This window comes from Microcaecilia unicolor, chromosome 10 (assembly GCF_901765095.1).
Source record: "Microcaecilia unicolor chromosome 10, aMicUni1.1, whole genome shotgun sequence".
NCBI lineage: Eukaryota > Metazoa > Chordata > Amphibia > Gymnophiona > Siphonopidae > Microcaecilia > Microcaecilia unicolor.
Window position 1 is genome coordinate 19,969,948 of NC_044040.1, and position 17,003 is coordinate 19,986,950.

Genomic DNA, 17,003 nt, shown 5'->3' on the forward strand with positions numbered 1-17,003 from the left:
CGCAACATCACTCACAAAGATATTAAAAAGTGCCGGTCCCAAGACCGATCCCTCCGGCACTCCACTGATAACATCCCTATATCCAGAGCAAGTTCCATTTACCACCACCCTCTGTCTCCTTCCGTTCAACCAATTTTTAACCCAGTCAGTAACTCTAGGTCCCATAGCAAGGGTACTCAAATTTATTTATAAGTTAACTGTGCGGAATTGTGTCAAAGGCTTTGCTGAAATCTAAGTACACCGGATCTAGCGCCCCTCCTACGTCCAACTGTTTGGTCACCCAGTCGAAGAAATCAATCAGATTTGTCTAACACGACCTGCCTCTAGTGAAGTCATGCTGCCTCGTGTCCTGCATTCCATTCAAGAAACCTCACAATCCTCTGCTTTAGAAGCGTTTCCATTAGTTTATTCACCACCAAGGTCAGACTGACATATATGTAATTCCCAACCTCTTCCTTACTTCGACACTTGTGCAAAAGGACCATATTTGCCCTTCTCCAGTCCTTCACTCTGGAATCTAAGGAAGCATTGAAGAGGTCAGTCAGCGGAGCCACCAGAAGTTCTCTAAATTCCTTGAGCAAACTCTCATGTATCCCATCAGGCCCCATCGTTTTGTCTACTTTTAGTTTAACTAGCTCCTCATTAACTAGCTGTTCATCAACACAGTCCTCTGAGAATGGGTCTTGGTTAACCATCCATCCATCCCTATTTGCATTTGTTTTCTGCGGTTCTACCCCCGGCCTTTCATCCGTGAACACAGAACTGAAATAATTGTTAAGCAGTTCAGCTTCCACATATTCGTTCCCTTCAGCTTTGAGCCTCACAATGCTATTATGGCACTTCCTCCTGGCCACTTACATATCTGAAAAATGTCTTATCCCCCAATTTTACCATATTAGCTATCTTTTCTTCCATTTGCCTCTTCGCTTTCCTGACAGGTTTTCCAGCTTCTCTTAACTCATCCAGGTATTCGTGCCTAGCTTCTTCTTTCTGAGTCATTTTATAATGCATGAAGGCTAATCTCCTTTCCATTACCTTTATGGCTACTATAAACTTCCTGAGTCCCTACGTCTTGCCCCATCCTTGGCCACCTTTAAATCTAGACTGAAAGCCCACCTCTTTAACATTGCTTTTGACTCGTAACCACTTGTAACCACTCACCTCCACCTACCCTCCTCTCCTCCGTCCTGTACACATTAATTGATTTGATTTGCTTACTTTGTTTTTTGTCTATTAGATTGTAAGCTGTTTGAGCAGGGACTGTGTTTCTTCTATGTTTGTGCAGCGCTGTGTACGCCTTGTAGTGCTATAGAAATGCTAAATAGTAGTAGTAGTAGTAGTACTACTACTATGTTCGAGAACCAGAGCGGCCTTCTTTTCCTCTTTCCTTTATGTAATTTATTAATATAAAGTGTAGTTGCCTTTAAAATAGCTCCTTTCAGTCTTGTCCATTGCTGTTCCCATCCTAACTCTTCCTTGAGAAATTCCCCCATCTCAGCAAAGTTAGTTCTTTTGAAATTCAGGACTTTCATTCTTGAATAAACCCTCTCCTCTGTCTTAATATTGAACACCATGCGGTGATCACTAGATGCCAAATGGTCTCCCACCGTGACATCAGAAACGTTCTCTCCATTTGTAAGCACTAGGTCCAGAATAGCTCCATCCCGCATCGGTTCCATTACCCACTTCTGAAACAAGTCTTCCTGTAGGGAATCCAAGATCCCATTGCTTCTGGACAATTTCACAGCATAGTTATATTAAAGTCACCTATCAATAGTACTTCCCCTTTCCTAGCTGTCTTGTGGATGTCTTCAATTAAGTCTTTGTCCATTTCTTCTGAATATGAAGGTGACCTGTCTATTACTCTGATGTAAATACATTTTTCTTTCCCTCTTTCCAGTTGAACCCACAGTGCTTCTATCGTTCCCCATGTGTCCTGCAGTTGTCTCTTTAATATTATTCTTAGCATATAATGCCACTCCGCCATCCTTTTTCCCTACCCTGTCCTTCCTGAATAGATTATAGCTAGGTATAGCTGTATCCCAGTCATTGCTCTATGTGAACCACATCTCCATGACTACCACTAAATCCAAGTCTGCTTCGATCATTGTAGCCTCTAGATCTAGAAGTTGGTTTTCCATACTGCAGGCATTGGTATGCAAAGCTCTCCAGATAGGGGAGGTATAACATGTTTTAAAATACCTTGAAAGGTATTAATGTATAAGAAATCTTTTCCAGAGATGGGGAAGCAGTAGAACTAGAGGATACGAATTGAGGTTGCAAGGTGGTAGACTTAAGAGTAACATCAGGAAGTACTTTTTTTTACGGAGAGGGTGGTGGATGTCTGGAATGCCCACCCATTGGAGATGGTGGAAACCAAAAGACTTTGGCAGAATTTTTAAAAGAATTGCATGGGATAAACACAGAGTCACTAAATAGAAAGAGGATGGTTGAAAGAGAACTTAAAAGACCTCATGGCTGTTGATGTGATGGCCAGGAATGGTGCTCCTCGGGAACTGTGAAGTAAATCTGGAGGTCCCGGGCAGACGTCTACGGTTTGTGTCCCAAGTGGAGGAGTAGCCTAGTGGTTAGGGTGGTGGACTTTGGTCCTGGGGAACTGAGAAGCTGAGTTCGATTCCCGGCACAGGCAGCTCCTTGTGACTCTGGGCAAGTCACTTAACCCTCCATTGCCTACCGCATTGAGCCTGCCATGAGTGGGAAAGCGCGGGGTACAAATGTAACAAAACAAACAAACAAACAAAAATGGCAAAAATAGATCTGTAGTTGGCTAGACTTGGATGTTCCATGCAGGTCTTTATCTGCTGTAATTTACTATGTTACTGTGCGTTAATTTTTGCAACGAACGTACAGTAAAATTTGACCACATTTCTGGTTTATCTGTTAACACTATAATTTTGTAGAGGTTGGCATGGCCGTAGAATTACCATGGGCTTCCCTGCCACTCTTACAGGAGGAACAGCCTCACTGAAACCATTACATGTTAAGATGTTTCCCCACAGCTCCTGGTTCCCAGCTGCTTTTCTTACAAATGGCTCAAAGCAGAGGCCATTTTTATATTTAAGAAATCAGGTTTTACAGTGCCAGGAACATTATTTACTTTAAATTTTGGCCTCTGCTGAAAATGCTAAAAGTGCTTTACATAAAATCAATACGTTGCTCCAGCAAATTTCTCTCTGTATTGGTGATGAATTATAGGCATACACTGACTGATTTCTGACCTGGGGAGATGCAAAGGCAGGGGGAGATGGCTCTCAGCCAGGACTTAACGTTTGCAACTCAGCCTTGCAGACACAAGATATAAAAACAACTAGCATTTTAATTAGCTGATCAATGGAAGCAATAAAAGCCGGCCATAAAGATTAAAATCAGACATGCCCTGTGTTCATCCTAAAATTCTGAAGAAGGGGGCCTCTGTGGTCTGAAGGACTTGTTTAACATCGCCAGATATGGTTTTATGTTGCTGCACTGAAAGACATTGTAATCTGAAAAGAATCCAGTATGTGAAAATTAATATACTTCGTCCCTCATTTCTCTGTTACTGGTCTGCTCCTTTTTGCCAAGTCTTTGAATTATTCTTTCTTTCTTTGTGGGGAGGGGGGGATGTATGTGTTAAACCACAATGACAGCTCTTCAGCTGTAATGACCAGAGACAAATACAAAAAGGATGGTTTCTCCCCTTGGGTTGAAAGCAGAGTGCCTGAGAACAGTGGGGAATTCTTACAACATTAAAAAAAAAAAACTGCCTTCATTTGCTAATAATCCTGAATATCAAAGCAGAGCCTTGGAAGTGCAATTCAATTAGATTAGCCTTAAAGGGCCAGAGACGGCAGCATTTTGGCAGTCTGTCTTCTCTATCTGGCTTTTAAGGCTTTGGAAGGCAGAAGAACAAGCCTTTACAGTGAATATAAAAAAAAGTGCCTTAGTCATTTGTATCAGAAGCGGTACAGATAAGGAACCCTGCTGAATAGGGTAGGGAAAGACCTGCAAAGGAGTTAACTCTTCAGAGCCTATTTTAACCAGCTCCCGTCCATGGGAGAGCACATGGGAAATTTCACCTTCTGATAACCAAATAGTTAAAGTAATGAAGTGTGGTTTGTGCTTTTTTTTGTTTAATATAATAAAATTTGTTATTAGTTTTAATTATTTCTTTTGAATGGGCAGTGGTTGGTTTGATGTTTTGTGAAGCACTTGGAAATTTCATTTTCCGATAGTATCCCTTAAGAGAGTAAGAGAAAATATTCCGTTAACGTCACCATGTGCACGGAAAATATACTTGCAAGCTATGTATATATTCTTGTACAGTTACTCTGTTTGAACACCATAGAAAGGTATTCTTTCATATTATAACCCAAGCTATGCAGACAGAAACCTAAATACAGGAGATAATTATTATATGCAGAAAATGGCTTTTAATATAATTGTGGCCAAATTCATGCGCTGACAAGATGGCACATAATTTATGCATGCTGTTCATAGAGGGTTTAAAAAAAGGTTTGGATGGCTTCCTAAAGGAAAAGTCCATAGACCATTATTAAAATGGACTTGGGGAAAATCTACTGCTTATTTCTAGGATAAGCAGCATAAAATGTATTGTGCTGTTTTGGGATCTTGCCAGGTATTGGTTACTTGGATTGGCCACTGTTGTTAACAGGATGCTGTGCTTGATGGACCTTCGGTCTGTCCCACTATGGCAATACTTATGTACTTACGCGCCTTTGGGCATAGTTTGGACGGAGGAGGGGCAGAGAGGAGATCCACACGCACCTTCAGAGCAGGTGAAAATTTGTGTAGGAGCATTTCCAGTAGGACCCTACTTTCCAATGGCACATTAGCACTTTTTTTTGTTACATTTGTACCCCGCGCTTTCCCACTCATGGCAGGCTCAATGCGGCTTACATGGGGCAATGGAGGGTTAAGTGACTTGCCCAGAGTCACAAGGAGTTGCCTGTGCCTGAAGTGGGAATTGAAGTCAGTTCCTCGGGACCAAAGTCCACCACCCTAACCACTAGGCCACTCCTCCACTGTTGCTACTATTTGAGATTCTACATGGAATGTTGCTATTCCACTAGCAACATTCCATGTAGAAGTCGGCCCTTGCAGATCACCAGTGTGGCCGCGCAGGCTTCTGATTCTGTGAGTCTGACGTCCTGCACATACGTGCAGGACGTCAGACTCACAGAAACAGAAGCCTGTGCGGCCTTCTACATGGAATGTTGCTAGTGGAATAGCAACATTCCATGTAGAATCTCCAATAGTAGCAACATTCCATGTAGAATCTCCAATAGTATCTACTTTATTTTTGTTACATTTGTACCCTTCGCTTTCCCACTCATGGCAGGCTCAATGCGGCTTACATGGGGCAATGGAGGGTTAAGTGACTTGCCCAGAGTCACAAGGAGCTGCCTGTGCCTGAAGTGGGAATCCAACTCAGTTCCCCAGGACCAATGTCCACCACCCTAACCACTAGGCCACTCCTCCACTGTTGCTACTATTTGAGATTCTACATGGAATGTTGCTATTCCACTAGCAACATTCCATGTAGAAGTCGGCCCTTGCAGATCACCAGTGTGGCTGCGTAGGCTTCTACATGGAATGTTGCTAGTGGAATAGCAACATTCCATGTAGAATCTCCAATAGTAGCAAAATTCCATGTAGAATCTCCAATAGTATCTATTTTATTTTTGTTACATTTGTACCCCGCGCTTTCCCACTCATGGCAGGCTCAATGCGGCTTACATTGGGCAATGGAGGGTTAAGTGACTTGCCCAGAGTCACAAGGAGCTGCCTGTTCCTGAAGTGGGAATCAAACTCAGTTCCTCAGTTCCCCAGGACCAAAGTCCACCACCCTAACCACTAGGCCACTCCTCCACTGTTGCTACTATTTGAGATTCTACGTGGAATGTTGCTATTCCACTAGCAACATTCCATGTAGAAGTCGGCCCTTGCAGATCAGCAATGTGGCCGCGCAGGCTTCTGCTTCTGTGAGTCTGACGTCCTGCACGTACGTGCAGGACGTCAGACTCACAGAAACAGAAGCCTGCGCAGCCTTCTACATGGAATGGTGCTAGTGGAATAGCAACATTCCATGTAGAATCTCCAATAGAAGCACATTCCATGTAGAATCTCCAATAGTATCTATTTTTATTTTTGTTACATTTGTACCCCGCGCTTTCCCACTCATGGCAGGCTCAATGCAGCTTACATGGGGCAATGGAGGGTTAAGTGACTTGCCCAGAGTCACAAGGAGCTGCCTGTGCCTGAAGTGGGAATCGAACTCAGTTTTCTCAGGACCAAGTCCACCACCCTAGGCACTAGGCCACTTTTGCCTTTGTTGGTGCTTTTTTGGACTTTTCACTTAGACACCCTGTTATGAAACTATTCCCATACTGAATATGTATTTACAGATGCCATAAACGATGTGCACACAGTCACACAATCTACACCATGTAGAGCTGAACAGGTGCATTAGAAATGCACGCAGATGTTTACATGTAGAAATAAATGTGAGAAGATGTATGTGGTTATATGATAGGCAGACATAGACAATATGAGAACCAGGCGCACATGCTGCAATTATAAAGAATAAAATACATGCGTGTATACATAGAGTACAAATGCACATATACACTTTGGAGCAAGTGCATACTAGGGATAATTCTGAGTTCCTTTTTTTATAAAGGCACGTGGAGGGGCATAATCGAACGGCGCCGGCCATTTTCGGGGCCGGCGCTGTAAGTGGGCGGAGCCAACTGTATTTTCGAAAAGATGGCTGGCCATCTTTTTCTTCGCTAATACGGTTGGGCCCGGCCAAATGTCAGAGTTCGCCGGGTTTGAGATGACCGGCATCGGTTTTCGGCCATAATGGAAAATAATGCCGATGGTCTCAAACCCGGCGAAATCCAAGGCATTTGGTCATGGGAGGAGCCAGCATTTGTAGTGCACTGGCACATGCCAGGACACCAACCGGGCACCCTAGGGGGCACTTCTAAAAATTAAAATAAATAAAATAGATCCCAGGTGCATGGCTCCCTTCCCTTGGTTGTTTAGCCCCCCCAAGCCCACTCCCCACAACTCTACACAATTACCATAGCCCTAAGGGGTGAAGGGGGGCAACTACATGTGGGTACAGTGTGTTTTGGGTGGGTTTTGGAGGGCTCCTATTTACCACCACAAGTGTAACAGGTGGGTGGGGGGGGGATGGACCTGGGTCCACCTGTCTGAAGTGCACTGCACCCACTAAAAACTGCTCCAGGGACTTGCATACTGCTATCAGGGAGCTGGGTATGACATAAGAGGCTGGCAAAAAAGGTTTTTTTTTTCGGGGTGGGAGGGGGTTGGTGACCACTGGGGGGAGTAAGGGGATGTAATCCCTGATTCCCTCCGGTGGTCATTTGGTCAGTTGGGGCTCTTTTTTTAAGCTTGGTCGTGGAAAAAAAAAGAGACCAAGTAAAGCCGGCGAAATGCTCGTCAAGCCTGGCTTTTTTTCCCCCATTATCAGGCGAAGCTGGCCATCTCGTGAGCACGCCCCCGTCCCACCTTCACTACCCTACCAACACGCCCCCTTGATGTTTCGCCGGCTCCGCGACAGAAAGCAGTTGAACCAAGCCAAAATCGGCTTTCGATTATACCGATTTGACTCCTAAATCCAGGTGAATTAGTAGCTTAACAATGAATTTAGCGTTGGGCATTTACTGTAACTTAGGATCCTAACTTTTTTTTCCATCTTAAGTTAGACCTCATAGCTACCTGCTTTTGAGGCTTTTATATGTAGGAGGGTAGTGAAACTATTAAGGCACTCTGGATCCTGCCTTTAGATCCTGTGGGAACTGACTAGCACTAATACCCAAATGTAGGCCCCTGAAGCTTTTTTTTTGCCATACTGAACACACAGTATGGGGTAATTTAATACAAACACCCATGTGGAATGTCGGAACAGCGCCAAAAGCAGAAAAACATGTACACATTTATACCTGCTAGAAATGTGTGTGCATTGCAACTGTGACTACTTTCTGCCCTGGGAATGCCCACGTGCAGTTCACTAATAAAAATGTGCTACTTTCCATGTGTAAAACATGCCTTACATATGGAAAAATGTTTCATAAAAGTGCACTCATTGAGTAAAACTAGAAATCACAGATATGCATGCTTTGTACACACATAACAAGTGCTCGTGCACGTCTTGTGCTTTCACCCATATCCTGTGCCATTTATTCTGAGGAATGGATCCTCAGAAGCTTAGCCGAGATTGGGCGGTAGAGCCGGTGGGGGAAGGTGGGGCTGGTGGTTGGGAGGCGGTGCTGGTGGTTGGGAGGCGGGGCTAGTGCTGGGCAAACTTCTACGGTCTGTGCCCTGAAAATAGCAGAAACAAATCAAGGTAAGGTATACATTAAAAATGAGTTTATCTTGTTGGGCAGACTGGATGGACCGTCCAGGTCTTTTTTTCTGCCATCATCTACTATGTTGTGCAGTTTCCTTTCTCTTACACAGAGGGTCTTACTGCCTTGCTGCCTCTTGTGGCACTGCAATGTAATGAGAGGTCTTGCTGGTTGGAGCAAAATTATCATGGGGTGGGGGGGGGCAGGGTGGGTGAAGAGGATGAGGAGATCAGGCAGTGGAACAGCAGAAATAGCTGGACATTCAGAAAATGTTTATTATTGACTGAAGGGTCCCATTGAAGAAGGCCTTCAGTTTCCTCTTTCTTCAACAATTTTCCATTTTTTTCATTCATTTCTGTTATGTTTTTCTCAGTCAGCACCAGTCTTTGTGCAGGTGTGGATGAAAGCAGAACTGGGGATTTGTTAGAGGCAAGCCAATAGGGACAGTATTAACATAGTAACATATAGTAACATAGTAGATGACAGCAGAAAAAGACCTGCATGGTCCATCCAGTCTGCCCAAGACAAACTCATATGTGTATACCTAACCTTGAATTGTACCTGTCCTTTTCAGGGCACAGACCATATAAGTCTGCCCAGCAGTATTTCCCACCTCCCAACCACCAGTCCCGCCTCCCATCACCGGCTCTGGTACAGACCGTATAAGTCTGCCCTCCCCTATCCTCGCCTCCCAAACCACCAACCCCTCTTCCCCCACCTGCTCCGCCACCCAATTTCAGCTAAGCTTCTTAGAGGTTGCTTTTTGGGGAGGGGATGCTGTTATGGAAGAGCTATTTGCTGATACAGAAACGCTTTCCATATTTTGGACTGCTATCTTTTTTTCAGATTAGGTTTTCTTTTTTTCTGCATTGAAGACTTAGTTGATAGTCTGCCTCCTCTATTTCCTTTCCATGGCACTTATTTTCCATTTATTTTGGCAGTTGTAATGGGGCTGCTGTATTTTTCGTTTGGATTGTTGGGGCGGAGAGAGGGTGGGAACTTCTGTCTGTGAGATCAGTGACCCAGGTTGGCACATTAGAGGTGCTGGCTGCCATACCAGCTTTTTTCTTTTTGTTAAATATCAGATTAAACCTCCACAATCTTTGTCTTTTTCAGTGGAGATTAATCATACTGTATAATGACAGTAAAAACAATGCTTTGCTTCTTCATTCCATTCCTTCTCCTCCTTTACCTTTAAGACAGCATTAGGAGGGGGCAAGCGACTGGGCAGAAGGAACTGGATGAGGCTGCGCTTTGGCTGACTATTCAGAGATGTGAGGTTTCCCATGCTAATAAATCTCTCTGACCACTGTTATCCTGCCAAGATCTGGCCTATATATATATATCTGACTCTTCATACTTCATAAAACTGCAGTGTGTGAGGGAGTATCTCATCAGCTGGCAGTTTGAACACGATGATGCTTGCATTCAACGTTTTTTTTTTGTTTTACCCTGGAAGACAATATCTAGGGGATTCATGACTTATGAAGCCATGCTACGGTTGCATATTTTTTGAGGCATATTAATACTAATTGCCAGTCTAGGATGGACCTGACTGAGGCTGCCATGGGTGGATCAAGAACATCCACAGTGCGTCTTATGCAGCCGATTGTGCAAACAGACCAGGATGATGGAATGCTTTCCCCACTCCAAATCGCCATTAATGTTTTCATGTATGATTTCATTTCATGGTAAGGGCGCGATGTCTGGCCCTCAGAATATACACTGATATGCAACAATATGTTTCTTGTATTAACACTGCTTGAAGACCTCATTGCCGAAACAGCCGTCAAACACATCTTCTGCCTCCTTTTGTTTCTTTTCCTTCAACGCCTAAGTCACAGTTCAACCACACTATATATAACTGTTATTCCTTATAAATGCCATTTAACTTAGTCTGATGTACTCAAAGTTGTTTCAGGAAGAATGGACCAAATATCCCTTCAACCAAATTGAAGTTGTCACGTGGGCTACTGTTAAGTCAGGTTATTTTACCACATGTTGGGTAACAGTAGCCACGTTGATAACTTCTGCCCTCAGGGACCAACATACTACACTGTAGACCATCTATAATGTGGCTCAGTATAATGCAAGATCACTTACAAACATGGTCAAGGAATGGACCCTTCCTTATAATTCATCTTTGGCCCCCATATAACTTACAAGCAGTCAATAATCTTGGACCTAAACATCAGCGTTATAGAGATCTGTAGGGTACTCCATGGTAAAACAGTACATTTTTCATGCGTTTTAACATGAGAAATTCTCCAGTTTCTTATAAATCCATGGGAATTTCCTTCAGTTACAGTGGCCTGTGCAAGGAAAATTGTTTGTGCCTGTCCCAGACGGTAAGTATGAAGGCACTTTGTAGCCCCATATTGCCCTCCCCCTCCCCCCCCACGCTAAACATATAAATTAAAAACTTTTTTTTTAAACACTTGCTCGTCATTGGCCTTTTCCCCCAGCTCCCAAGAAAAACATCCCTTATCCCCAGCTTCCCTACCCCAACACAGTAGAAATAAGTGCTGCCTCTTTGCAAATCCCATCAAATCATGTTCCATCCTTGGCACTTCCAAATTCCCTCTCCCTCCCTTCTACCTAATCTGAAATCACAGGTTTAGATAGGAAGGAATGGCACCCAAGTGCCCCTGCCCTGCCAGCACCAAAATTCAAAATGGCATGCACTAACCTATGCGACTTATCTTTGCCTCTCATGTGCACTGCATCGGCAAGGCACAGGTTAGTCAGTGCCATGTTTGAATATTGGCTATGGCGGAACAGGAGCCAGTAGGCTTACTCTGCCCCCTAAGACCCAGGGGCTTCATTGTAAGGGGGAAGGGGATGTGTAGAACGATATTTTGTGAAGCGAGCCACTTGTAGCCTGACAGTGAGCTGCTTGCATGCATTTGCATGCTACTCAGCTCTTCGGCATGCCCGCATGCACCTGATTTTGGGCTGGGAAATAATACATTAAAGTTGGTGGTAAGGCCATGCAGTTTACAAATGTTTTTTCTATTTTATGTAAACAGCATTATATTCTCCATCAATTTTTGCCTTGTCTCACAGAAAGAGCTGTTTTCAGATTCTAGCTTGATCTGCAATAGATCTTTAGTTAACTTGCCAGCTTGCTTCTCCTGCCTGCATTTTGCACTTGGAAATGCACTTCTGGATGCCCCTAAACATAGCATGAACATTACCTAGACTTCTGCAAGAGTCTAAAAACTAGGCTGTTTCCTAAACCCAGTTCCATTGGCTGACTGTTTTAGAAGTTTTATTTGTATGATTGTGTGTTTGATTTTTAATTCTTAATGTTGAGAAGTTGGAAGGATCTAATCACAAAATTTTAAAGCTAAATTAAATTTACTGAATGCAAACACACAGCAGCTTAATAACCTTGCCTCTTAGCCAGGTCTGTCAGTGCCATTTTGATGTCCCTGCTGGTATTAGTAATTGTTTGTAGTATCGCACAACTTTGTGAGTAGATGATGGAAGGTTGTGTGTGGGGGGGGAGGGGGGGGGGAGATGCTGGATGTGATTTAAATTGTGGATCTTCCATGATCTTGTATCTAAGATAGTAAGGGACATATGAAAAAGATTGAAGAGAATCTGCGCTAGATAAAGGAAATACCTCATAAGTCATCATGTTCTTTAGCTGCCAGAGTTATATAAACCTGGCAGTGTGGACTGGACTAACTTGGAAGACCTGGGCTATGATTTACCATTTTACTAAGGGAAGCTTGAGTTCTAGAGCTTGCAGTTGTGCTGTCAGGCATGCGCTATTGAATTTATCCCCCATGTAGCAGAAAGAACCCATGTTAATCTCTTCTCAAATGCCACTAATTTACGGTAGTACAAGCTCAGTGGGAGGAGATCAGGATTGGACCCTGTGCTACTGTTGGTTTCTACCCAATGCTTAGGTTATCAACCAGATTTAAAGGACTTGACTCTGGCCTCGTTACTCCAGGAAGTCCAACCGCTGCGATACCTTGTAGCGTCCCCAGTATGTGTGGGTGAGAGCACTCAGGTAAGCTTTAATATAGGAAGGCGTGAGGCTTTCACAAAGAAATTTGCATATCCAGTTGACTGCCCTTTCTCCCTAGCCCCCATCCATTCTGTTAGTGCAAAGGGGCCATAACATGTCCCGAATCATTTTCGAGTTGACCACCTTCCCTGCTGTAAGACCGAATGCATTCTGAGAGATGCTACAGCATCTCTCCCCTCCCCCCCCCCCCCCCCCCCCCCCCCCCGGTCAGACTCCAGGCATGCTTGGAAGAGAAGTACCGTAGCTCTTCCTCACCCACCACTACCGTGTGCCACAAAGTACTTATATCAGTAACCAGGGGCGTATCTGGACTCTGGCAGTAGGGGGGGGCCAGGGCAGAGGGAGGGGGCACATTTTAGCCCCCCCCCCGGCACCACCGACTCCCACCCGCCATTGCCAGAGCCCCCCCATGCCACCAACGACTCTCTCCACCTCCTCTCCCGCCGCCAACCCTCCCCCGCTGACGTTGTTTACCTTTGCTGGCGGGGGACCCCAACCCCCGCCAGCCGCCGAGGTCTTCAAAATTTTTGTTAGTCATCGTCCTCGTCCGTGGCCACGCTGTGTCGCTGTTGATTCGGAGTCTGACGTCGCACCACGTTGTACGCTGCGTACAACGTGGTGCGACGTCAGACTCCGAATCAACAGCGTACACATGGCCACGGACGGAGGACAACAAACAAGAACTTTGAAGACCTCGGCGGCTGGCGGGGGTTGGGGTACCCGCAAGCTGAAGAATTATTTTTAAAAGCAGGCGGAAGCGGACCTCGGCTGGCGGGCGTTGGGGTCCCCCGCCAGCAAAGGTAAACAACGTCAGCGGGGAGGGTTGGCGGCGGGAGGGGGGACCGGGGCGAAATCTGCGGGGGCCCAGGCCCCTGTGGCCCCCACGCAGATACGCCCCTGTCAGTAACACCAAGGGGAAGGGTCAATGCAAAGGTAAGAAGCATCCTAGATGCCAACATTTTTCTCCTTTCCACCTCCTAGGATCTGCCGCAACAAGATACACCAAGTTTATGGCAGTGCACTTCAAGCCATAAACATATGTGTATCTTGTTTGCAGCAGTTGCTTCCTTGTAAGGACAATGTAATAAAGTGTGGCAGTCTTCGCACACAACACAGCATAGGTTCTGTGCACATTTTCTGCACTCTCAATACCCCTATTTCCGCCCCCCCCCCCCCCATTTTGATAAATTAAACTCTATAATGATCAGCTCAACCCCCATCCTTCCCTGTAGTAATCTTAATAAAAAACTAGCATTAAAACTTTCTTTTGTATATACATGTTTGAGGGGTGATTTCCAAAAAACCAATTTACCAAGGGTAAATGGACTATTTGAAACTGGCCATTCTTCCAGGAAACAGCTGATTCTTGAGTTTGTGGGGCTACCAGGGACCTATTGTTTTGCTTTCGACTGAGCCTACAGCTGCTTTTGCTGTCTCTCCCCCCCCCCACCCCCCCCCCACCCCCCCCCCCCACGTTATAAGCCACCACTCTAGGCAGCTGCCTTGAACTGGCTCTGATAGCAATTGCCGTTCTAAGCACGCAAGTATCTCAAAACATTTTCCCTTTCACATACACAAGAGATGACTTGTAGTTCCCCCCAAATCAGATGAGTAAGGATCATTTCTCAAGGACATCTTGGGCCTTATCTGTTTCAGAAAGAGTCATGACATGGAGCTCTGCTGAGAGGTATTGGATGGGATACACGGTGAAGAAAGATCACATTTTTTTGAAGTAAAGTTGACCACTCTGTTGCTACAAGTTGCACTGAAATGCCCATGACAAAAAGCATGCATATGTTGGGGAAAATAGATTCGGACTGTGAGTTTTATTACCAAAATACACTATACCTTTCTTCTGCCTTTGCACTGTTCTCTAATCGATAAAAATTCTTTGGGGAGAAGGGGTTTGGAAGTAGGGTACATATCATTTTAAAAGGCATTTTGCCATGTTAAGCTTTGGCTTAAAATGGTCTCTAGTAGCAGGATTGAACATGTGGCATGCTATACTTTATCCTGAAGAAATGATACTTTAAATCCATGTAGTATCCCAAATAGCGCAAGCAGAAAAGCGGGAAAGATCAGGAAAAGGCACACACACACACAAGCTACCAGATAAATGATGTGGTCTGAACCAAGACATCCCTTTCCCTATTTAATTCTGTCAATATCATATCCCCTTCCCCAACGGATTAAAAAAAAAAATTTTTAAACAACTCTAGGAAGCTTGTAACAACAACATTCTATCTAAGGTGGATTTAGAAGTGACCGGTTGATCCCTGGAAACACCACCATTATATGTCAAGTGACATATACCGACTAATAGACCCTGCAAATGTCTGCTTGAACTGGCCTTCAGAACGGTGGGCCAGTGACTTGAAACGGTCTTTGCCTAGCCATTTTTAGAAGACAGATTACTGTGATAACAGAATGCCTCATTTATGCAGAGAGCTGCATGAGGCGGATAGAAGGAATTAACAGAGTTGCACTGCACCTTCTCTGCAAGCGTCTGTCACTGACTAAGACATTGCAAATAATCAGGCAGTTTGAGTGTATGCGTGTTTGGGCAGTTTTTTTTTTTTTTTAACCTAGGGCTGCAATGAGCAGTGCCGTATACTAGGTAGGTGCGTTTGTTAACAGTCGCTGTGAGAATCGGTTCCTTCCTCTAAGGCAAGTGTATCCCACAGCGTTGGTTTTCAAAGCTACAACTGCTTGCTAGGGAAAACGTAATCCAGCAATTCCAGGCTGAAACCTCAGTTTCAGTTTTTGGATTGTAAGTAATTAGTGAAATGTGCAGCAGTGGAAACAAAGATGCATAATATTCCTTCACCTCCCCTTGTGTTACATTATCAAGATTGCTGTTTACATAGTCAGATGCAAGTTGGATTGGATGGACCTCTGATTTTTTTTTTCTTTCATCGCAATGGGGCTCTTGACTATCTGACTTTTTCTTGTGTGTGCACATTGCAGCACAAGCCCCCCCCCCCCCCCCCCCCCCCCCCCCCAATTAAGGTTCTTTGGGCCTGGTACCATAATAGTATGCTCCATAGATTAGAAGAATGAAGTATACCTTGATATGCAGACCCTAGAGTTAACGTGCAAAATTTCATAAGGCAGTAGTGACTTGCTGTAGCTGTGTTTTCAGCTACCTGGGAGGGAAGAAATGAAAAGGCCAGCAGGAAGATAAGTTGTGGAGAATAATCAGTTGTAAACTTGTTTTCAGCTGGCCAGAATTGGGCACCCTGCCCTTTTCCCCTTTTCCCTTCCAAGGAGCCCATGGTCCCTATGCAGAGCTGTGCATGAGCCATGCTTGATGAGAACAGACTGCAGGAGACACTTGCCTGAAAGCTGCTCTTGGTTTCAATCAGAGAAATGGTATTGGCAGCTCAGAATAGAAGTCATAAAGTATTTTGCAGTGACCCTGGTAGCATTTGCCCCGTGTTTTCTCCCATGATTTCTGAGCAGTCTCGGGTCAGACAAAGGGACAAGTCTTGTATATTTAAACCCTCTGGGACAATGAATAAAAAAATGGAACAATATTTATTAAAATAGAAAAATACACTTGTTTTATCATGGTACAGCTTTAAAAAAAAAAAAAAATCTCCTTCAAGTTTTAACCTCTTTAAAGCCTAAACAGACATTTATCATAATTAAATCTTTCCCTCCCCGTCTATTAAATGAAAAGCAAATCTTGCCTACTTTCAAATAAAGGCTGAACGTGGCTTTTCAGCCCCCTCACCCACATTAAGACATCCCAGGGCTTCCCTGGAACCAGATATTAATCTTAAAGCTCCCCAAAACTTGAGAAGGATCTCAATGACTCTGTTTCCTTCTCTACAAGCCAAGTGCAAGGATTTCTATCATTTTATTGCAGCCTCACACTTTCATCCTTCGCTTCACCTTTCTCTCACTGTCACCTACTGCTCAAAGGTGGGCAGATAATTTAAGAATAAACATTGGAATCTATTTAGAATCATAAATGTTAAAAAAAAAAAAAAGCTTTGTACATTGGAGAGAGGACAATTTTTTTTTTTTTTTTTAGTTAATGCTAAAAACTGCGATGGTGAAGGTTCACATAGAACAGAGCATAAGCTCCGTAACCTTCTGCATGAACGGGTCCCTCTCCGCTACACCTTCCGCCTGGAAGTACCCGTTATTCATAGGGTCGATTTTTGCAGTCGTCCAGTCTGAAAGCCTCTAAGAACCAGTTACATACGACTGACTCACTTCGCTTGCACACTGCTTCTTCCCCTCATCCCTTTTGCTCCTACATATGTATGAATATGTGTGGACAAAGTATACATTTGCATATGTGTTTAAACATGATTCAATCAGTCATCTCTTCCTCTCTGCATTAGGCATATGAATATTTTGTGAGTGTGTGTATGTACATTTACACATACATTACACACAAACACATCCCTCTGTAGTCTCAAAATCTAGTATCGCAGGTTAATAATTCATCGGCATATTTTCACACTATATTAATCGGTGGTTCTTTTAAATAAGGTAAACCTGTAAGATGGATTCTGGGCTTTCTAGTGACCATTCTCGATGTATTTTATGAC

At 44.1% G+C, this 17,003-nt stretch overlaps 1 protein-coding gene across 1 annotated transcript in view; it reads left to right on the forward strand.

Annotated features, from left to right (window-relative positions):
* Positions 1 to 17,003, forward strand: part of SND1 (staphylococcal nuclease and tudor domain containing 1) — a 1,412,868-nt gene that overhangs the window by 821,993 nt on the left and 573,872 nt on the right. The window lies entirely within an intron of this gene.